The following is a 25,381-nucleotide window of genomic DNA, read 5'->3' on the forward strand; positions in this document are numbered from 1 at the left end:
ACTTCAGGATTTGGGGTTGTCCAACACATGTGCTAGTGACTACCTAAAGAAGTTGGAACCGCATTCGAAGGTTTGCCTCTTTGTAGGCCACCCTAAGGAAACGAGAGGCGGATACTTCTATGATTCGAGTGAGAATAAAGTGTTTGTTTTTACAAATGCTATATTCTTGGAAGAAGACCACATGAGGGATCATAAGACACAGAGTAAGCTCGTTTTGCGTGAGATCTCTAGTTAGACTAAGACTGCTGAGGGTTCAACAAGAGTTGTTGAACAGACCGACAAATCAACAAGAGTTGTTGAGGTTGGAACGTCTAGTCAACCAGCTCAAGAGTTGAGACTACCTCGACGGAGTGGGAAGGTTATGAACCCACCAGATCGCTACATGGGTTTGACTGAAGCCCAAAACATCATTACGAATGACGGGGTCAAAGATCCATTGTCTTTTAAGAAAGCAATAGAGGATGTTGACAAAGATGAATGGGTTAAAGCCATGAACTAGGAAATGGAGTCTATGTACTTCAATAACGTCCGGGGGCTTGTTGATCCACCTGATGGGGTGTAGGTGGATCTATAAGCGAAAGAGAGGTATAGATGGAAAGGTACAAACTTTTAAGGCTAGACTCGTGGCAAAGGGTTATACCCAGGTTGAGGGAGTTGACTATGAGGAAACTTTCTCACCTGTTGTCATGCTGAAGTCTATCAGGATTCTCCTGTCAATGGATACAATTTATGATTATGAGATATGGCAAATGGATGTGAAGACTGCCTTTCTGAATGGTAATCTTGAGAAGACAATCTATATGACTCAACCAGAGGGGTTCACAGTTCCAGATCAAGAGCAAAGAGTTTGCAAGTTTAATAGGTCCATTTATGGGCTAAAAGAAGCATCTAGATCTTGGAACATCAGGTTTGACACTGTTGTCAATTCGTTTGGCTTTGATCAGAACGTTGATGAGCCTTGTGTTTACAAGAAGATCATCAACGACTCAGTAGCTTTCCTGTACTTTATGTGGATGATATCCTACTCATTGGGAATGATGTAGGGTATCTGACTAACATTAAGAATTAGCTAGCTGCCCAGTTCCAAATGAAAGATTTGGGTGAGGCACAGTATGTTCTAGGGATCCAGATCATTCGGGATCGTAAGAACAAATGGTTAGCCCTGTCTCAGGCATCATACATTGATCAAATGTTGATCAGGTACAGGATGCATGATTCCAATAGGGGTTTATTACCCTTCAAGCATGGAATCGTTTTGTCTAAGGATCAATGTCCTAAGACATCTCAAGAGGTTGAGGAGATGAGACAGATTCCCTATGCTTCTGCTATAGGAAGCTTGATGTATGCAATGTTGTGTACGAGACCCAACATTTACTATGCAATAGGAATTGTCAATCGGTATCGGTCCAATCCAGGATTTGATCACTGAACAATGGTCAAGACGATCCTCAAGTATCTTCGGAGAACGAGGGACTACATGCTCGTATATGGAGATAAGGATATGATTCTTATAGGATACATGGACTCTGACTTTCAGACCGATAGAGATTCTCACAAATCGACATCGGGGTCAGTTTTCACTCTGAATGGAGGGGCTGTTGTGTATCACGGTGATGTGATAGTCACAAAGATCGCATCGGAGCACAACGTTGTTGATCCCTTTACAAAGGCCCTCACGACTAAAGTGTTCAAGGGTCACCTGAAGAATCTGGGTCTGCGGAACATGCGACATCTCGTGTAGCGCATGTGGGAGATGATACTGGGGTATACCCTAGTTTATTGTATATTGTACATTTTTATATTGTATTGTACACTAGTCTCCCGAGTCATTAGAATAAGTGGGAGATTGTTGAGATTGGTGTCCTAATTCTCCTGGAGTCTCGCTATTTGTAAAGATACACATTGTTTGATGAATAAAATAATTGTTATTTAATTTTGACATTTACTCATATCCAATAAACAAAGCTCCTTGGTTATCTTATGTCAACTTAAGCATGTATATGTGATATACAAGTGGATCATGTCTTAAGTGATAACCTATGTAGTATAAGGATTAAGGTGGGATACCTGATCCTAGTGATACTACGGATACGGCTCGCTTTGTAGAGGTTTGCAAGTGTTGTAAACTACTACAGATGATAGATCTTGACCATTCATGTGGAGACATGCGAGCGGAGGTGTCCTATACAAAGAGTTTGTATAAGACCGGACCATGAGATGACTAGATTTTGTATATAACGCCATTGATATTAGAGACTTACATCTCACCTAAACGACCATAGGTGACATGACCTCAATCCTGAGTGTTTTGAAAACTCCTACCTTTGAGGGCGGTCCTTTGATTAGTATGGGTGAGAGTGGCCAGATTGCCAACTCAACATGTCGACCTTTTTGAGGACTTGTCTGATCTGGGAGCTGGAAACTCAATCCACAAGATGGAATTCCCTTCTTTCCGAAGCAGGGATAAGTAGAGAGATTGCTCCCTTAAAGGCTGATTCCGAAGCTGGAACATTGTGGCCACAACTTCTTTTTGGAAGAGAGGACTCAGTCATAGTAGAACTATGACTTATGTTCATTAGAGGGATCAGTGGTACTTAAGGAGTTAGATGTAACTATAGAGACATAATGGTTATCGAGCCAACTATACTTACGAGCGATTTGTGAAGGGTTGTCACACTGTTGATTGATTAAGATGGACACATAATATATATGTGATAAGGAGAGTTCAGCTATCAGTCTTTAGTAGAGTGTCTGTTAGTTAACAGATGGTGGATCTCGTGACTAAAGAGTTTAGTCAGTTATTCATATACCGTCGGAGCTTCGAGCTACAGGTCCATAAGGTCCCCTTGGTAGCTCAATGAATTCAGTTAGGATCAGTTCTTGGTGTTGGTTTGAAATATTCAAATTGACAAGAGGTAATTTCATTATATATGATATGATCGGTATGATGTATGAGATACATCTAGTGGAGGATTAATGTAAATGAGATTTATATTAAGTACCATGGAATAGAAAAAGAACTATGGTTTATATGTTTCATGAGATGAAATATTAAAACTATAGGTTATAAATATAGTATGATAAGTTAGTTATCATTTATATTTACAATAATATTAATTATTGGATAACTAAATCATTTTCTTTAATAACCAATTGAGTGGGAGGTTATTGGTGGTTCATGGTAACCGTGAGATAAAAAGAAAAATTATTTTCCTAATTTTAGTAAGTTTTTGTAAAAAATTGATTTTGAGATTTCTCTCTCGGAAAAAGAAGCTCACGGAAGTTGTCAAGTAAACACGGATTTACTAAGCGACAGCTTGACTAAGGTAAACGATCATGTAGTGTTTTATAAGCAACAGACACGGAACTAAGCGATGAACTACACGATCGCTTAGCTTTTGCTAGACGATCGCTTATCTTTTGCTAAACGATTAGGCATCGACCTATACGATAGGTTTCAGCCATCTCCCACTTACTCAATCGTTTACACGATTGTTGTATTCTCCATTTTCTACCTCAAACCAAGTCTAAACGGAGCCCTCCCTCTGGATTCTCACACCGAGAATACCAAGGTAGTCTTATTGGTGGTGTCATAATCAACTCTGACACCGTCGAGTTCTGTGGAGACCGTTCATGCTGTTAGGGTGTTCGTGACCAAGGCGATCGCTGAGTTGGAGTGCGCCAGTGTTCGTGCTGTGTAGCGGTCGTGTTGTTCGAGCGTTCGAGGTTACTTTGTTCGAGCGTTCGTGATTAAGGAGCGTGGAGACAAAGTCTACAAATGTGTGTTAGAAATTTCTTTTTGATCATTTGTAGTTTCATGCCGTAATTTCTGTATTGATTGCATAATCGTATGTTTTGTTTGACGATTGTATTTGTAATGTTTATACATGATTGTAATTTGGAATGATCTTTCTGCTGCTCATGGAAATCCTCGTGTTCGATTTCCTTAAAAAACAACAGAAAAAAATAGGAAATCGATAAAAAATGCACTGTTACCGACTGGAACACACACCTTTCTAAACTAAATGCTCAGAAAACCAAAAGAAATAGAGGGGGAGATTGAGAGAATGAATGATCTGTGGAAAAACTACTGAGAATTACGTCGTTTATAGGCCTGTAGCGCTAAATTGCCATTGGAGGGAAACGCGTTCAGCCTCTGATTGTGCGCGTGGAAGTCACGGGCGAAAGACCAACTCCATTTTCCAATTGAAAATAAAAAATAATAATTAAAAAGATAATAATAATAATAATAAATCAATTTTTTTTAAAAAAAGACACTCATATACGCTCAGCTTGGCTCGGCTCAGCTCGCCACGTTCGACTAGACAGACGGCGACACACGTGTGGGATTTCCACCGTACCCATATTAATCTATCTTTTCACTCCCTCAAAAACATGGGTACCCCTTGAGGCTCAAACCCATATCCCAAGGTTGGAGTACAAAAAGGAGTCTCCCCTTTTAAAATTTATCAACGCGGGATTCTCAACCAAGGTTGGTTCCCTTTTGTTTTTTTTAATTAGTATTTAAAAACTAAATATTCACCCAACATGTGGTCTTGATGACGCCAACGAAAAATCTCCGTTAGACAAACGTTGCTTCAATCTCAAGATTCTGACCCACTAAGACCCCAAATTTTGGTTGTTCTTTGTGGTTTTTTTAATGTTTTTCTTTGTGATTTTTCAAGGTTTTTCTGGACTCTCTGCTTTTGCTTCAAACCATTTATTGGCCTTTTTCTTCCTCTCTTCCCCTTTCCTTCATTTCCCACTTTTTTCAGAGAAACACTTTAAGTTGTGGGGTTAATGGTGTATTGACTTTAAAGCTTTTTTCCCACTTGATTTTACTTCTAAAAGGTATGTTAAAATGTACTTTTATTCATCTTGTCTTTGGGAAATTACTAGAACTGATGGGGTTTCCCTCATTTTATTCATCCCCTATGGCTACCCTTATATTCTTTTGTGCCTTTTATTTTATTGTATGGAGTCCCATCTACAACTTTTCCACTTAGTATTCTTGTGGTGGTGCATGTGAGTGTTTTTATCTTCTGGGTCCTCATGTTTTTTTTTTTTACTGTTTTCTCTCTTTTGTTCACTTTAACGTGTTATCATTTAAAATCAACACATTTTCATCATCTGGGGTTTTTGTTTTGGAAGATTTGGGAGATGGGTTGTGCTTAGATTTGAGTTTGATTGTACAAGTTCTGGATTTTTTTTTTTTGTTTTTTTTTCTTTGTTTCTGGAGTAAAGGGAAAGGTCGTTTCAAGCAGAGAAAGCTATGGAGTGAGTCATGGTGGGAGTCGCAGCACCAAAAGTAGAGGAGCCACAAGCTCATCCACCGAAGGATCAGCTACCCAACGTTTCTTACTGCATTACTAGTCCACCTCCATGGCGTGAATGTCTCTTTTTGCATATCTTTTCTTCCCCATTCAAAATTGAATTCCATTTTCAGAAACGTTACTTCGATTCTTCTTAGTCTTGTAAGTTTCAGTCTCGTTAGCAATTTTTAGTTCTTACAGTTTCTTGATTCATCACCACCGTGTATTGAATCACCACCACCATTTCAATCTCATGATGTTGGTTTAAAACTCTTTGCTTCAATAAGATATTTTAATCATTTTCTTTTTATTACAAAAATCTACTGAAAAGACTCTTAGTTGTGCAGGTTTATGGCTTCGTGCAAGAAAAAATAAGAAAACCAATGGTTTTTTTATAAGTTCAAACACAAAATTTGCGCAAAATTGTGAGTTTCATGAACTAGATTATTATGTGGTTATATATGTATATATTTAAACAAAAATATATGACTTCATATGCAACATAATAGGAACAGTAGGAAAAGACTTATAAAGGCCTAGATGTTTTACTCAAGCATTGGGGATACCAGAACATGTTGGCCAAGTGCGTGGAGTTGGGGATTTCGTGTCACCCTCAACGTATTTCAATGTTGTGTGACTAAAGGTAAAGATAGAACAAAATGAACCTTCAAAAAACCCCAAAAAATGAGAATACTGAAAAGCCATCGCCACCAGTTGAACAAAAAAATAGGTGTGTTGTTAAAGAAGAGAAGTTAGAAATTGTATCGGAGCAAAGAGTTGAAAAGGAATAACTGCTTATAGCTGGCCAAGATCATATCCACCTTTAAATGGTAAAGCGTGTCAATTAGCTATAGGTTCGCTTTCAAACATTGTTGCAATTGGCATCATGTTCAAAGTGAATGGACTGAAAAGGTTAATGGATTGCCTTTGGGATCAAAAACTGTAAAGGTATTTGTCGAACTCTTATTCAGAGATGACGTGCCATCCCAATACCAGTCAAAGGTAAGATTGAGAAGATGTCTAAAGCTACATGCATGTTGATTGCATGGCCTCGTAGTCTTGTTCAATCCGCAAAAGATAATGTGTGTTTGTAAAAAGCAAAAATGTTTAAATATGATGTTATTAGATTAACGCATGTTCATAATTATAATTATCTTACAAGTTTATAGGACCCTAAACTAGTTCCAACAATAAACCTAATTTTCCTAGCAATTCGTCTATTCCTACATGTATTAAATTTTTGCATCAATATGTCGAAAAACTTTCCCCACATGATGCATTAATTGCCCCTCAGTGATCAAGTCTTCAAAATGGGGAAAACTGTTTTCCTGATTCCAAAGGATATTATACCACTATGTGGAATGGAGGAAATTTTAAATTCATGTTTATTAGTCTATATGGGGAAAGTGATATATTTGATTATTTTATGTGTAACTATTAAAGGGATAAAAGTACTAAATCTGCTCAACATGTATGTGTAGGTTTCTGTGGAAATATTTGAAAGGTCAAGAGTATTGAATACCTTCAAAGTAGTCGACTCGAACGACATCACACCTTATTTTGGGACACCAACCAATCGAGTTAGAACTCTATCAATGGTCTTTTCAAATCAACCATGATAAATTGTGCTCATTCCATACAATCCTGGGCAAGAGTTTACATTATCGTATATTAATTTGATTTTCATGTAGCTTTTGATAATAACGTAATCATACTCATTTTCCTTCCTTTTGATAGGAGTCATTGGTTATTGTGCGTTGTTAATGTACATGCAAATATAACATATATTTTAGACTCATTACACTAGCAGGCTGGATGATGTAAAACATGTTGTAAATATGTAAGTTTGTTAAATATTGTATTAATATAGTTAAAATTTCAATTTCTTTAAGTTTGGTAAAAGTTTTTCATTTTCTTTTTGATGTTCTTGTCTTTTATTTATGACAATGAAAATGTATATGGCTTAAAATACTCACCAAATAAAAAAAAAAAAGTCCCAATTCGACATGGCTTCCCCCTAAAGGTAAATTAAATTGAGTTATAATTAATTAGCTATTACTACATAAAACAAATCTTAATTATTGTTATTTACTTTTACGTTTCAGTACTCTCGCCAAAAAGGTTGCGTGAAATGTGGGTATTATGTGATGAAGTTCATGAGAGAGATTTTACATCATCCAAATACTCCTATCAAGTCCCTTGTATGTCACTAAACTTTTTACATATTGGAAACTTAGTAATAATGAATTTGTTGTAATATTTGTTATTTATTTGTTTCGAAGTAGTTTAATATTAAGAACCCTTTTACACAAGAAGAACTCGATGAGATCCAAGTTGAATAGGTGAAGCATATGTCAAACTACAATTGATCGGATTGCATGGGCGCTACAATATATATTTGTTTGGCTTTTGCTTTGAACATTTGGTATCCTTTAGGCATTTTATGAAAATTTGTTTGTGGTAAAGTTGTTGGAGTTGTTTTTTGAAATTTTGGTAGATCTTATACATTTTGTATAAGTTTGAAAATGTGCTATGTAGCTCTATATTGAAATTCAATTGTGGATGTTCATCAATATTGAAATGAGATGATAAATTGTGTTTCCTAGAAGTTCGTCTTTGTTTTGTCGAATCTTTGTGTGGAGAAATTAATTGAAACAGAGGATGAGAATTATTAACATTATAAAAATTGTGTATGCAAGATTTGAGTTCCATATTTTGCTAATAATTTGTTGCAGGTTATAATCGATATGATGTCAGTGTTAAACTGACATGGTAGTATACAACAATAATAACTATTAAACGCCATCTAAACCAAACAACTTTGATTAGAATCATTGTTAGTTCCTAACATTCATCCATGACCGATATTATGCCAGTTACAAATTGACATTGTACCTAACTGCTATCGTATTATGTATGATGGCATGGGTATGATGTTAGTTCGTAACCACCATCATACAAAACCGTCATCCAATGTCTATGATATGATGACAATTCACAAGCGCCATCCTAAGCAACTGCCATCTTATATATACGATGGCGAAAAAGTTGATGGTGGTTCAAAACCGCCATCATATTCTACGATGACACCGAATACAATGGCGGTTTATAATCCGTCATCGTATGTAGACGACAGCAGTTCGAAACTGATACCTATGGCTGAAATTGTTATAATGATTATATCATATATAATTAATTTCTTAAATTAATTTGAACAATTCAAATTAATCTAAAATTAATTTGATTCTGATTAATCTCAGTCGAGCTACCGAGGGAACCTTATGGACCTATAAATTGAAGCTCTAATGGAACTTGATTAATTAATTAAATTAAACCAACTTCCATTAACTGTCGTCACTCCACTAAAGAACGATAGCTACACTCTTCACACTATAGATATATTTCTATATCCATTGGATATAATCAATATATGGTATTTTGACCCTTCACAAATTGCTCATAAGTATAACTAGATCAAAATTACCGTTTTGTCCCTGTAGTTGCATCTAACTTCTTAAGTACCATTGATCCCTTTAATGAATAATAAGTCATAGTTTAACTAGAGCCAAACCCTTCTCGGGCTAAGAGAGAGTGTGATGTCACATTGTTCAAGCCTCGAAATCAGGCCTTAAGGGAGCAATTTCTCTACTTACTCTAACTATAAAGAATGAGTAAATTTCTTCTTGTGAAGTTGCGTTCACAACTCTCAAATTAGACGAATCCCTAAAATGGTAGGTATATTGAGTCAACGAAACTTGCCACTATCACCCATGAAGATCAAAGAATTATCTTAATTGGCAGGAGTTCACAACTCTCTCGGGATTTAGATTAAGTCACCTATGGTCATCTTCGTGAAATGTAAGTCTCTTTATTAACGGTGTTATATAGAGAGACTATTCATTTCGCGGTTCGGTCTTATACAAACTCTTTGTATAAAACACCTCCACTCACATGTCTTCACATGAATGATTAGAATCAGATCATTTGTAGCACTTTCCAACAATTGTAACAACTATAAAGCGGGTAGTATTCATAGTGTCACCAGGATAAGGTACCCAATCTTATCCATCTACTATAGACCCTTTAGGTTATCTCTTAAACATGATCCACCTGTATGTCTTCATATACATGTTTAATTTACCGGAGATAGCCTAGGATCTTAATTTATTGGTTTTGTGGGATAATGCTACTAAATGTCAAATAAAATATTTCTTATTTTATTAAATAAATAAATTATTTGTACAGTACAATTACAAACTACAAGACCTACGAGATTTATAACATCAACCTCAACATGCTCAACTTGACAGCCACGAGCGAGTAGTGCACACAGGTGTACACTCAACCAAGGACACATTGGAAAGCTTCCAAGGAATGGAAAAGATCACATGAGAATGTGGGATGAAGTTTGCATGAAATGTGGAGATTCACACAGGAACCACCAACCAAGTAAGATCATGGATAGTGGTCTTACAAATTAGGAAGGTGGTGTACTAAAAATAGTAAGTGAGAAATGGAGCTAAAAAAATAGAAGTAGTGGGCATGTCCCTCCTAAAATGTAGGGGTTCATGGGACATGAAGAGTGACCCTATTTTCAAGGGTAGTAGGCAGTTAACCCCCACTAGGGCCACTTCCCCACGTCTTCCACCATTTTAGGCTCCTCTCAATAGTATATAAGTAATAGTTTGGGGTTTGTCCAAATGGAACTACATATCTATTCTCAAAGTAAATTCTCTCCTTGCTTTGTAATTCTTTAGAGTAAAACGGTCTTGTAAAGAGTTGCTCCATCGTATTGTGGTTTTAGCTTTAATAATAAAGTTTATATTTCCACAAGTCGAGTGTATTATCTTATTCTCCCTCTCAAACATGAGTCTAGCAAATAACCCCCTCTCGACTTGGTAAGCTTCGTAGGTGCCTTTAGGATACAATTGGGTCCAACATTCAGGCTAGTCAAGGAAACCTCCTTGGCGCCGCATAGAAAAATTTTAAAAAATATATATACGTATACCGTGTTTCCACCCCGTGACACAAGATGACATAGAAAAAAGATAGTTCCTTTTAATGTTTCCTTTCTTTCTCCCTCCTCTCCTTTCTCTTCCATCTCCATTTCTAAAGCTTTTAATTTTTTTTCACATTAGCATCTATATTTTTTTATATTAAGTTTAAAGGTCCTTTTTTAGAGAGACTTTCTAAACTTATGCAAACAGGCCAATTTGACTAAATGCACATATTTTTCAAAATTCAATAACTGAAAAGTATTTTTACTTCGTCCTAGAACATACTATACTTTTCCTTTCTCTACTCTAACAAGTTACTTTTTTTCCTCACGACAGTTATTCAGAAGTGATCATAATGTAAAAACTCAATTGCCATCGTATACTAACATTGTAGAACCAAAGCTGAGGCCAAAGTGGTATGTTGACATTAGAAGATTGACATTAGAGAAGACGTATGCAATCTACTACGTGTTTCAGTTAAGGTGTTGTATTACCAAGACTTTTGAAAACCCCGTTCAATTGTGGTTTTACATTGAATTTGGAGGAATGAAGCAAGAAATGCAGGAACACATTTTGGTTTTAAATCCTCATGATCTCCAAAGCTACATTTTTGGTAAACAAAATCTTGAAGTAAGGCCCATACTAGATGCCTAGTTACTTTATTATTTTCCCTTAATTTCATTGAGTTTAGAAGGCACCAATTATTTTTGTTACTTTGAATATGATTAGATCGAATTTTTTTTGTCGCATTTTAACATGTTGATCTTTTGAATTACTAACTATTTAAATTATAGTATGAGTTAGTTGAAACTAAAGTACACTTTTCTTATCTTGATATTATAAAATTATGGTTATTTATTACAAGAAATTATAGTTTAAACGGTAGATGATACGTAGAAATGATGAGATGGTGAGAGTTTGTAAATTTTGAAAAAATGTTTTGAGGTTTGTAATTTTCATTTTAATTTCAATTTAAATAATGAGTCACAACACTCTTGATTTGACACAGCCTATGAGACATAAATACAAATACGGCTACACGATATGGATACGATTGGATACGGCGATTCGTTAATTTCTAAAAAACTAAGATACGAATACGTCTAAAGATGCGTCATTTTTTAATATATATATATTTCTAAAAAACGAGGATACTAATACATTGAAAACATATTTTTTTTTTCTTTAAAAAGATTTAGGATATAGATAAATTTAGCATACAAGTTAATAACAATAACACAAAATAGAATACAAACACTAAAATACAATACAAAAAAAGCAACATCTAAGATGTTGAAGTACAATAGTTAATAAAATGCAATAGAAAAGCGACTCATATTGTAAAGAAGAAGAAGAATATTAGAGAGAGAAGTATGAAGATAATCGAAAAACTTATTATTGAAGATATCCAAATGGTTTATATTTTAGTGGATTTTGTGGGGACTCAAATGTGAAGATGGAGATTAGATGATTCTAGTATAGGGTTTGGTTCGTTATTTATTTATTTTTTTCTTTTAGTTTCAGACTCAAGTAGTGAGTTTTTTAAATAGGTTGCCTAATTTTAGATTGGGAAAGATTAGATGAGCTTTATTCTTAAAAAAAATACGCATAGAAATAAATACGTCAAATCGCGTGTCAGATATGTATCTGAAAGTATAGATACGTCAAATCGCGTGTCAGATACGTATCTAGGAAGTATCTGAAACATCGGTATCTGATACGTATCGGATACTGATTCCTTGCCTCACATGAAGTATCCGTGTTTCATCGGACACAACTCAACTGGCCAAGTTGTGAGTAACTCTATTAAAAGACTTGCATATTAAACTAAAAGGCTTTAATATGAGTTTGAATTGTTGTGAAAAATACTAAATGATTTGCAAGATGATGAAGAAGGAGAGCAATAAGAGCAGTATTTATAGTGGTTCAACTCCAAAATCGGAGTCTACATGAACTTTAGTAACTATATTGATTTAGCAGCTTCCATAGGGATAAACATATAGTGTAGAGAGAAGATTATAGAAGCTAAAATTCAACCTCGAAATGATGAGATAATGGCAGCTTTTTCTTCTCTTCAAACTCTCAATATCCCTCACAGCAATGATATAGAGCTTTTCAAATAAACTCTGAAAAATACTCCAAGGAATATCTCAAATAAAATTACCCATATCTCAAATAGAAATACCCATTTTACAAGAGAAACCGATTCCCCTTTTCGCACAGACTTTCTTCACTTCCTGTAGCTCTCTTTTTCATCTTACCTTTTTTGATGGATATACACCTCTTTTTAAACCTAAAAGGATTGGAATCTATTCAAAACAAATTTGATACTTCAGCACATGGGTTCTAACAGCTGAGAAACCAAATTTGTTGAGAAGCAACTTACTGTCACATGATCAAGAAATGATTTATAAAGATCCATTTAAATAGCCAGCTTGGATTCCACCTCATAATCCATCTCAGCAAAAAAAAAAAACAATCTTAATGTAGAGTTCAAGTAAAGTCAACAATTTATATTGCGAATCAATAATCATCAATCTCCACCTTTTGATTGTAAATGAATAACAAGCTACATAAATAACTTCAATACAGTGACATCAAGCACTAAGGCTTATATAGAGTAGACCTTGAGAGTTTTTAAACAACTCTCAAGTTCATTCAAAGACAATAGCTTAGTGAAAGCATCTGCAACATAAGAGTAAACTTTCCTTTAAGTAAAATCTCTCTAAGAAAATGATACATGATGTCAATGTGCTTTGATCTGTCATGAAATGTCTTAGTTTTTGGATAGAAAGACAGCATTTTGACTATCACAAAAAATCTCTCACAATGCTTTTATCATCCACTAGTTAATTTGTAAGTTCTTTCAATCAAATGGCTTCTTTAATAGCTTCAGTTTCAGTAGTTGATAGCCAACAACAAACTAAAGGGATGTTCTCCAACTGAAAAGGTTCCCAAAATAAGTAAATGCATAACCTGTTAGTGATCTTTTATCGATGTCGGCAGCATAATCAGCCTCAACATACCCCAATAAACAGTCTTGATTCATGTTATCTTGAGTGTATAATAAACCATGTGATAAAGAAAAACATAAAGCATAACCCATTTTACAAATTGCCAATTTTCTTTCCCTTTATTTCCCATAAATCTACATATGACACTCAGCATGCGCTGGACGAGTACAAACCATCAAATACATTAAGCTTCCAACAAAATTTGCATAAGGTATTTGATTCATAGCTTGTTTATCTTCTTCAATTTGACGTGATTGCTTTGAAGGCAGTTTAAAATGTTTAGCTAAAGATATTGACACGACTTTACAATTTTCCATGCCGAATTTAGCTAACATCTTAGACGCATACAACTCCTGAGATAAACATAAAGAATCCCTTTGTTCTGTCTCTCTTAATGTATATTCCAAGTATCCTTTTAACTTGACCTAATTATTTCATGAAGAACTTTCATTGCAGGAGATACTTCAAATTTTTAATTTCTTGAATATGCTATTAGCATATCATTGACATACAACAACAGAAAAACAGGGATTTATTTTTTTTCATGTTTGTAATAAACACAATGATCCATATTACTTCTTATGAAACCACAAGAAGAGATATACGAGTCAAATTTCAAGTACCATTGCCTAGGAGTTTGTTTGAGACCATATAGAGATTTGTTTAGAAGGCATACCTTATATAGAGCTTTGGTATCAACAAATCCAACCGATTGTTGCATATATATGGTTTCATTTAAATCTCCATGCAAGAATGCAGTTTTTACATCTAGCTGTTATAACTCCATATCAAAAGCAACAGTTAGAGACAATAGAACTCTTATTGAAGTATGACAAACGAGGGGAGCAAAAATTTTCTCATAATCTATTTCTTGAGTTTGAGTAAATCCTTTGGCCACAAGTCTTTCCTTATATTTAAATGATTCTTTGGGATCCACATTATTATTTAGCTTTTAAATCCATTTACACCCTACAAGTTTCTAATTTTATGGTTTATTAACTAAAGTCCAAGTATCATTTTTATACAATGATGCCATTTCTTCCTTCATTGCAGGAATCCATTTGTGTTTATCAGGTGAGTTAATGGCTTCATTATATGATAAAGGTTCATTTTGAGCTTGATTTATTTCAGCATTTAAGGCATAAAATACTAAATCAGCAAAGGCATACCTTGAGGGTTGTTTGATCTCTCTTCTCTGCCTATCTCTAGCTAATTAATAGGATTGAAGATTTGGGGCTACACCAATTGAGATGTAGCAGCAGGATGTGTATCAGTCAATGGTTGTTCATATGTTGAATTTTCAAAATTACCTTGTGAAACTTCTTCATCATTGGACAAATTTCCTGAGCTGGTAGCTCCATCTTGACTGAAAGAGCCCTCTTGGATTAGATCTCTCTCTTGTGATTCAAATCATTTTGTCCTGTTTTTTCGTATTGGTTTGTGGCCCCTCTTTCACTGCAATAGTGGATTCATCAAACAACACGTCACAGCTAATAAAGCATTTTTCTTCATCTTTTTCTAAGCTCCATCGACGGTATCCTTTAACACCTTCAGGATATCCTAAGAACATGCATTGCCAATTATGTGTGTGTATATATATTAAAATGCTATATTTAAATTACCGTGGAGATTTTTTAAATAGTGTTGCATTGGTGAGACGAGGGGCACGCTTTTTTTTAATGTTGGCATGGCATAAGATCTAGAGTTTAAAGCGTAGCATACACACTTTTCACTTTATTTTTTAACTATTTCATATTTATAAATTTTCTATATACATAAATATTCATATATCTACATATAAATGAATTATACACTAGATAAGTTTACATTTTATTTTATTAAATGTATGATATTTTAATAAAATTTAGTACACTTATTTTTTTTAAAAAAAATTAGTTTCATTTTAATGGTTCCACATATACATATAGAAATATACAAATATTTTTTAATATGTATAAAATTAATTTACGAAAATTGATTGAATAATATTTGCTTATATATTTAGGTGAATATTTATAAAATGAGAAATTTATAACTAAAATTATTTGATTACATGGGATCAATTTGATGAATTTATATAATTATGATGTATTAATTAATAAAACAACTAATGAGTTCTAATTAATCAATGATAAACTAAATGTAATTATTTAAAAAAAAATAAATTCATATTATATTCATCATAATGATCATTAACTAACTACAAATATAATTAATTAATTGTTGATGGTTTTATTACATCTATTCTTTACCGTGTATGGAAGAATAAGTATGGGTACATATGTATATATATAAATTAATTTATTAAACTAAAATAAAAATTAAGTATATATTAAATTGTTTATATATATATATTAAATAGGAGTAGTTAAATTCATAAACTATAATTTAAAATGTAATATAATTTCATAAATATAATTTTAATTTTCTTATAATAAATAATTTAAATTAATTAATTTGAATAATATATCAAATAAAATAATAAAGAAATGTATTATAAGAGGAGAGAGTGGAAATGAAGAAATCCATTTTTTGATGGGAATCATGAGTATAATGGATGCATGGAAATAGCTTATTTCCATGCCAAAGCTACAAAACTTGTACAAAACAAGGGATGTTTATCTCTTACTCATTCTCAATCTTATTCTCATCCTAATTCTCTTAATCCAAACGCCTTCTAATTGAATTGAATTTTTTTGCAATTGTATATTGAACACTTTCCTTTGATCGTAACTACATCATCCATAATAAAATGTATATCAAATCTGCTATTGCAAACTTTTAGAAATCTAAAATTTTGAAATGAAAAAATTAAATATAATTAAATGATAAAAAAAACTAATATTTTAAATGACGGTTTGCAAAATTAAATTGATTGAAAATAAAAGTTCACAAACAATAAAGTTTAAGAAATATAGTTTAAAATTATGAACAATAATGTATTTTATATTTTCTAAATGAATACTAATCTATTTTGTTAGAAAATTGTGAATTTAAGATATTATATTAATTTTAATAGGTTGGGAACATATTAATAAACAATGAAAGTAAAAAGAAAAATCACACTTTTTTTTTTAAATTCCAAAGTTGAATTATTCGATTAAAAAGTTTATATTTTCTAAAGTTATTAATAATTCTAGATATTATCTAGCCCTATTGCACCCAATTTGCCATGTGGCAATTTATTTATCTCTTTAAAAAATTAAAAAATTCTTTTTTTATGTCGATAGAGAAGGAAAAGCATTGACTTTACAAACTAGGCTACACCTATGTATTGCTCATCTGTATAAAAAAAACTTGAGTGCGTCGAGCTGCCCTCATCTATTGTGCAGCCGCTACTACACCTAATTAAAAGTTGCTATGTGAAAGTTTGTTTTTTAAAAAAATATTATTAAAAAAATTATTTTTTCAGGCATATGGGAAGGGAGCATGGAGGTTGCACCTAGGTATGGGTTTTTATAGGAAAAAAAAGTCCTATGGTGGTATGGAAGAAGAGTCCCACTAATAGTTTTAAAGAAAGACCGGACAAATGGTCAAAATAGAATGACATTTTAGAAAAATGACCAAACAAATTTTTCCTAAATTGGTCAAATGACTAATTTGGATACGGTTTAAAATATAACAATGGACAAAAGTACCCTTACGATCTAATCTTATAAGTATGGCGTATTTCAAACAATTCTAACCATCAAAGTAAGTTTTAAAAAATTAAACCACCCAAATCTCCTAAATTTGAATTTTTAATTACTAATTTTGAAGCAAATAAAAAATTAAAATAACCTAACTTCTTAAAAAAGAATATATAAAATAATCTCACTAACAAATCTATCACTACAAAATCTAAAAATATAGTTATAAATTAATTATTGGAGACTCGAAAAGTTATACTTTATTTACTTATTTTTACCCACAAAATTAGAGTTATCATAAAGTATATTTAATTATAAGTATTGAACAAGCACATATCTTATATTCAAAAGAGCTATAATGAAGTCGACCTCATACTAAGCTAAGCAAATATCTTATACTCATAAATAGCTAAAATATTCATCATATGTTGTCACACTAGAGATGTCCAAAAAACCCATGGGGTTGGGACGCTGCGGGGACCTGCCTCAAACGGGACAAGGAATTCGGGAATGGGAGAGGGAGTGGGAAATTTTTTTCCCCGTTTGCAATTCGGAGCCAGGGATGGAGAATATATCCTCGGCCCCTGTCTCTTATACACATCTAGATGTGTATAAGAGACAGAGATATGTCTAATTGTTGAATTTTAATTTCGAAAAATTATGAGAATTTAGCATTTTAATTATATCTTTTTAAATTGAACGTATATTATTATTTTTATTACCAACATTGATAATATTTTATTTAAATGAAAGTTGTATCGGATATGTTTAAGGAATTGTTAAAAATATATATTTAATTGAAATAAAAAAATTTGTTAGAAAAAAATTATGGCGAGGAATTTTCTGCAGGGAACCGGACCCTGTGAAATCCCCATGGAGAATCCCCGCCCCGTTCCCCACGGGAAAATTCACAGGGTCGAGGAATGGAATAGGGGGTTAGGACGGGGACGGGAGGGCTTCCCCATCCGCCCTGCCTCCTGGACATCTCTATGTCACACATTCTAAAAGCAATTCTAATCTTTATTAGTATGAGTAATCCAAATACTTTGGTTAGATTTTTTGTTATACTTTGTCACATGCATTATACTAAAAATAACTTAAATCCCACGCAGATACCTTCCAATAGCTAAAAAAAATCCATCAAGTCATGCAAATGAAAAGATTATGTACTAAAAAAATATTTTTTTTATGGAGCACACTCTTGACCAAGAGGTATTGACCGTGGATGAGAAGAAGTACATAACTATAGGTTGTGGACTCCGGTCACCTCCTCCTCTAGCAAGGTTGTCTATGCTTCCAAGAAATTGTTGTTATTGAGCCTGTGAACTTGGTGGTCGAAGTGAGGAAGACGAAGTTGATATTGTTGAGGGATAAAAAATTCTTCCAGTAGCTAGAGATGTAAACATTAAAAAAAACGTAATCTAGATATAGATGTTTACTAAAAAGATTCTAGAGGTGAAAGACATATATAATATTTTTGTTGGAGATATAGAAAATAAAGACATTTTTACATGTACAAGACATTTTTAGGGGTAAATATGGAAGAATATGATGAGTGGTCCTCAAATATCAATGGTTATATTTCAATAAATTCAAAAAATTGTCATATTTCAAAACCGCATTCATAATGTGGCCATCTATCACAATTTCTCTAATTTTAAACAACCATTGCTTTTTTTTTTTTTTTTTCAACTAACAACTTTCTCTCTCCATCTTTAATTTATATTATTTTTTCATATGTCTAATTTTAAGTTATTCCATTTTATTATTCTCATATTTGATTTTTAACTCTTCACATTTCCTTTTTCTTTTCTTTTTCTTTTTCCTTTTCTTTTTCTTTTCCCACTACTCACTCCCTTATTTTTCAACTTTTATTTTCAAAGTAATTTCACTTCTCAACTCTATTTCTAGTTTTATTTGTTTTTCTTTACTATTCTTTTAATTTATTTTGTGTACTTTTAAAATAAAACAAATAAAAATAATGATTTATTTCAATTTAACTATTATATTTATGTTATACTTATATGTACGTTTATCCATTATGATATATTTTATTTGTCACTTTATATTTGAATAATTAAATAACTTTTTTCACAAACTAATTCAACAATTCATTAAAAAGACTTTTATGTGCGAATAATAAATTCATATCAAGAGAAAACAATAAGCAAAATCGAAGTCATAGTTGAAATTCTACTCCCACATCATATCTCCATACATCATTGTAATTTGTAGCGTGTTGGTTGAGAATCCAATTTGGATAGAATATCTATATATCCAATATTCAAACATCAATAACAAATATAAACTAATTTGACAATATGGAATATTAAAATGATAATATAACGTAGCATTATTTGAAAATAAATAAAGATGCTATTAGACTATAGTTGGAGTGAATAGTGAAAAAAGAAAAAGGAAAGTATAAACAAAAATAAAAGAGAATATGGAGACTTAAATATAAGAGAGATAAAATGGAATAAATTAAAATTATGCATATAAAAAAATAATATAAATTAAAGATGGAAAGAGAAAGTTGTTAGTTAAAAAGATGAGGAGCAATGTTTGTTTAAAAGTATTAGTGGGGCTCGTAAAAATTTAATACAAAAAAAAAGATGGTGACACATGTCACACATGGAGAGGGGAGGTATGGACTCCTTCCATACTTCCGTACGACTATATTTTTGGTTGATTAGATAAATAGTAAAATTTAAGTTTTCATTTGGATAAATAGCAAAAACTTTTTAAAATTGTAAAAATAGAAAAACGGATTATAAAATTAGAAAATAATGATTAACAATTATCAGAGTACCCCCATGGAATTCTAGAGGTATGAGAGTTTCAAAAACGTTTGAAAACAACAAATACAATCTGCCTAGAAAATTATCACCACTAAATAATGCATTCTGACAAAGTGTCTAATCCGCATGTATACAAAATAGACTGCTTTCTTCAATACAGACTTGCTCCGAAAAAGTAAACCTACTCTAGTGGGAGTAAAGATTGAAAGGAATCGAAATCTTGGAAATCAACGATTTCAGTTGCCCTCAAGAGATTGGGAAGAATGATCAATGTCTGCTAATTCATTATTCAAATATAGTGTATTTCCAGTGTTCGATGACACATGGTCAGCCACTACACATAAATCAATTTGGGGAGACTCTGATAAAACTGATATCTAACCACAAAATATCTTTATATTCAACAATCCTAATAAGATTCGAATTGCCAGAACCAATCAACGAGATATAGTTAACTCACCGGAGGAAAAAAGTTTATCTTGAATATATTCCAAAAATTGTTGGAACCATGAATTTGATGGAATATGCGATTCAAAATTTCGAAAATCATGGTAGCGAAAATTCTCATCCCATCGACCATCAAAGAGGAGTCTAATCCATTGTAAAGCTATGGCAAAAACAGTAGCTTGTTAAAGAAACCATAACAAAACATAAATTGATGAACACTATGTGTGAGTAACAAAAGTTACGGCCATTTTTTTACGAGGTGGTATTTCTTTTTCCAAATCGTTAAAATAATAGCAAAAATAGTATATAAAACTAATTTATTAAGGATATTAAAATGTACGGCTAATTTATTAAGAATGTATGCATAAAATTATGAAAAAAAATTCAAAGATTTCAAGACAATTGAATACGTATAAAGTAATGAAAAACCATTCAAAGATTTGAATAAAATATATGGATAAAATAAAATTTAATAATATATAAATATTTAAAATATAAATTTGGTAAAAAAATCTAGAGATTTAATTAAGCTGAGATTAATTCGAAAAGTTATTAAATAGAATCTAAAATAATAATAAAATATAAAAATTATGTTAACTAGATGAGCAAAATTAGGAGGACAGTTATTGTAAGGAATATTAGCAATTCCCCTTATACATAACTCAACCTTGTTATTTATTCTACAATTACCTGATATTTGTAACTTCATCAATTTGGGGCTCTAATAAAACTAACACCAACCACAATCTTTATTTTCAACAATAATCGAATTGGAACAACCACATTGTCAAAAGAAATATAATTAACTCAGCGGAGGAAATTTTTTTATTAAGAATATGAGAATGTATAGCTAATTTATTGAGAATGTAGGTATAAAATTATGAAAAACAATTCAAAGATTTGAATAAAAGATTAATTCGAAAAGTGGTTAAACAAAATCTAAAGTAATAATAAAATATGAAGATTATATTGACTACATTATCAAAATTAGGTGGACAATTGTTGTAAGGAATATCAATAATTACCATGTATACATAACTCGACCCTGTTTTTTATTGTACAATTACCTGGTATTTGTAATTTCATCAATTTGACTGATAAAACTGGCATCAACCACAAAATATATCTTCAACAATATTTGAATTTGCAGTACCAATCTGGTACAATATCAAATGAAATATAATTAATTCAGCGGATGGAAGAAATTTACCTTGGATATGTTCCACAAATTGTTGGAAGGATAAATTTGATGGAATATGCGCCTCAACATTTCAAAAAAAATCATTGTAGTGAGAATTTTCATCCCATCGACCATCAAAGAAGAGTCTAATTCATTGTAAAATCATAGAAAAAACAGTAGTTTGTTAAAGAAATAAAAAAAAACCTAAATCGATGAACACTTTGTGTAAGTAACAAAAATTATGACCTTTTTTTACGTAGTGATATTTTTTTTCCAAATTATTAAAATAATAGCAAAAACAGTATATAAAACTAATTTATTAAGAATATGAGAATGTACAGCTAATTTATTAAAAAATTATATATAAAATTATGAAAAAAATTCAAAGATTTGAATAAAAAATTAGTTCAAGAAGTGGATAAACAAAATCTAAAATAACAATAAAATATGAAAATTATGTTAACGACATGAGAAAAATTAGGAGGCAGTTATTGTTAAGGAATACCAACAATTATGCTGTATACATAACTCGACCCTATTTTTTATTCTACCATTACCTTGTATTTGTAGTTTCATCAATTTGGGGACTATGATAAAATGATAAAACTGACATCAACCACAAAATATCTCTATTTTCAACAATATTCGAATTGGCAGAACCAATATGATACATTGTTAAACGAAATATATTTAACTCAGCGGAGGGAAAATTTTACCTTAGATATACCTTAGATATATTCCACTTATGGTTGGAACGATGAATTTGATGGAATGTGCGCCTCAAAATTTCGAAAATCATGGTAGTGAAAATTGTCATCCCATCGACCATCAAAGAGGATTCTAATTCGTTATAAAGCCATAGCAAAAGAAACCACAACAAAACCTAAATTGATGAACACTTTATGTGAGTAACAAACGTTATGGCCATTTTTTTACGATGTGATATTTCTTTTTTCCAAATCGATAAAGTAATAGAAAAAATAGTATATAAAACTGATTTATTAAGAATATGAGAATGTACAACTAATTTATTTAGAATGTATGTAACACAGTTGAGGATATAAGCTACAGTCTCTATTACAAAACCCCAAAACGAGTCCGGTAAGGAAGCGTAACTCATCATCGACTAAACCATATCCAACAGGGTTCTGTTTCTCCTCTCCGATACACCATTCTGCTGAGGTGTATCAGGTGCTGAGAGTTGGGAAACAATTTCATGTTCTATCATATAGTTCTGGAACTCAGAATCCAAAAACTCTCTACCCCGATCAGATCGAAGTGTTTTAATCCATTTATCTCATTCGTTTTCAACTTCAGCCTTGAACTCTTTAAACCTTTCAAAGGATTCTGACTTCTGTTGCATTAAATAAACATACCTATACCTCGAACAATCATCAGTAAAAGTGATGAAATACTCGTTGTCTCCCCTGGCTCGCACATTCATCAGGCCATAAAGGTCTGGATGCACTAATTCTCGAGGCTCTTTAGCTCGATAACCTTTTCCAGTAAAAGGTCTTTTAGTCATTTTGCCTTCAAAGCATGACTCACACATAGGTAAAGAATTTTCCTCTAACTTATTTAGAAGTCTATTCTTCACTAACCTCTCAATCCTATTGAGATTGATGTGTCCTAATCGAAGGTGCCAAAGTTAGGCATTCTTTAGGAGAAACTTTAAGTCCTTTATTTTGAATTACGACAGTTTTAAACATCTCTATGTTATGGAGGGAATTTTTTGCTAACAGTCTTAGCGCATAGAAATTATTTTCCAGATTAGCTAAACATATCTCAACACCATCTTTCAGAATAAATACTTTATTCAACGAAAAGTTGAGAGTATATTTACATTCAAGCAAGCACTTTACAGAAATCAAGTTCCTCTTTGACTCAGAAATAACATACACATCATTCAAAGTGATAAATCTATTGTGTAAATTCAACTGGAGGCCTCTCATTGCCACAGTTGAGACGACGTGCCCGAGGCCAACTTGCATTGTCATCTCACCAGCTTCAAGCTACCGCCAGGATCTAATTCCCTAAAAAGAAGAACAAACATGGTTAGTGGCCTCATAGTCTATAATTCAGGTAGAATCATCATTCTCCATTAAACGAGTTTCCAAAACCAATAAATCACATTTACCTTGTTTGACCTTGGCCTTAGCCTTCTTTTTCTTCTTTAACCAGCATGGGCAGTTCCACTTCCAGTGCCCATCATGGTTGCAATGGGAACATTTTCCTTTTTCAACCAGCATTGGTCACCTACCCCGCTGAGCAACAGGTTGTGGGTTAGTCGGTGCCCTCTCCTTTCCCTTACTACCCTTCTTCTTCTTCCACTTGATAGTGTTGGAAGTATAAGGTGCAAACTTAGTTCCTGAGGTCGAACCATGATGGAACTTCTTAGATGATGAAGCAACATTTACCTCACTAACTTTCTTCTCCTTGCTTTTCAGCAATGACTGGGATGTCTGAAACTCTTTGAGGAGAGTTGTAAGGGTGTAATCAACCTTGTTCAAAATAGCGTTGCTTACTAAGTGCAGGAAGCTTTCTAGCAACGTGTATAGAATAAAGCTAACCTAGCTACCCTCATTGATGCGAGCCCTATTCATCTCCGCCACATTAAAGTGGACCATCATGTTCAGAACATGTTCTCGAACAGATGTACCCTTCTCCATTTTGGAGTTGAAGATGCACTTTAAAGCTTCATACTTGAGTTGCCCAGAAAGTTGTCCGAACATTCCCCTCATGGAAACTATGATCTCGTGAGTAGAAACCATGGGCTCATGCTTCTTGGCCAAGACATCGTTCAGGCTGGCCAAGATGTAAGCTCGGGCCTTTTTGTTCACCCGTGTCCATTTCTCATATGTCTCTTGAACATTTCGAGCGGAGATTCGAGTTGGAATAGAAGGACACTTCTCCGTAGGGATGAACCAGAAGTCATCGATGATCAGAATTTTGTTAATCGTGTTTTTCCAACTAGCGTAGTTTTCGCAAGTCAATTTGTCGGCAGATAATAGAGCTAAAGTGGTGTTTGCCATTTGAAAAGTTGTTGAAAACAAGAACAAACTTAATAACTCTATATGCATTATCACTTTTAACGCCAATTTGAGGTTTTAGCAAAATAGTTCTAATGTACCCTAAGTGAAATGACATCTATTTTGCAATGATGCCCCAGCGAGGCAAGATAAAAGTCACCGCTGGGGTGATCAAGTGCCTCTTCACTGGGATAAGACATTCTCAACTATTAGACAAAAACAACTATTGTAACTCACTCTAACAGTCACAATTTTTCTATCCAGAATTTGTTAATAATCTTAACAATTTCGCATAAGTGTAACCCCTCATTTTAGGCCCTAGAGTCCCACCCTAATGTGTCGACCGTTGGGAAAAAGCAGATTAGGACAAGAGACTAAAGAAACTCTATCCTTTTCAGGAGATCAGATAAAGAGTTGTGCAAACCTGCCATCCTTTAGGGGACACTCCCAAGGTGCCTCGAGGCGATGCACAAAATGTTATTCAACCTAATGAAAGAGACCGTGGGATATGTTGTCACATGTCCCCTCCCACTTACTATGAAAATTCTCTCCATTCACCTTGGTATTGACCTACCCAAACACTATCCTTTAGAGGGACACTCCTAGGGTACCTTGAGGACGAGGATAGATCTCATGGTGTGAACTTTTAGGGAGAAACGTGTAGAGGTTTAAATGAAGTATCATATACCCCAAGTACCTCCCACTAAATGTTCTACCCAGGGATTCATTAACTTAGACAATCCGGCTACTGATTTTATCTAAGTGAGAGTTTAATTTGCTAAAAACCAACTCTTACTTTTGATAATTAAACAAGTTTAAATCAAGTCTTATTAAACACTTTAACAGACTATCATCAAATTTGCATGCATGCAGCAAATCTATCTAATTCACCTTTCCGGGTAGGTTCCCATGTAGGGGTGATCCGTTTCCATCACCTTAAAAACCCCAGCCTAGACAGAACCCGCCTTAGAC

The 25,381-nt window shown here is 33.1% G+C and overlaps 2 long non-coding RNA genes across 2 annotated transcripts; one reads left to right on the plus strand and one right to left on the minus strand.

Moving 5' to 3' along the window:
* The first annotated feature begins 4,668 nt into the window (after nt 1-4,668).
* On the plus strand, nt 4,669-5,582 carry LOC120086840. Its single transcript, XR_005484344.1, has 2 exons — nt 4,669-4,851; nt 5,245-5,582. It is a non-coding gene; the product is annotated as an uncharacterized LOC120086840 (long non-coding RNA).
* A 7,243-nt stretch (nt 5,583-12,825) lies between these two features.
* Nucleotides 12,826-14,872, minus strand: LOC120087039. The gene is made up of 2 exons (XR_005484408.1): nt 14,000-14,872; nt 12,826-13,251 (listed from the first exon to the last, which is right to left on the minus strand). It is a non-coding gene; the product is annotated as an uncharacterized LOC120087039 (long non-coding RNA).
* Nucleotides 14,873-25,381: the final 10,509 nt, after the last annotated feature.

Source organism: Benincasa hispida, chromosome 9 (genome assembly GCF_009727055.1).
Source record: "Benincasa hispida cultivar B227 chromosome 9, ASM972705v1, whole genome shotgun sequence".
Taxonomy (NCBI): Eukaryota; Viridiplantae; Streptophyta; class Magnoliopsida; order Cucurbitales; family Cucurbitaceae; genus Benincasa; species Benincasa hispida.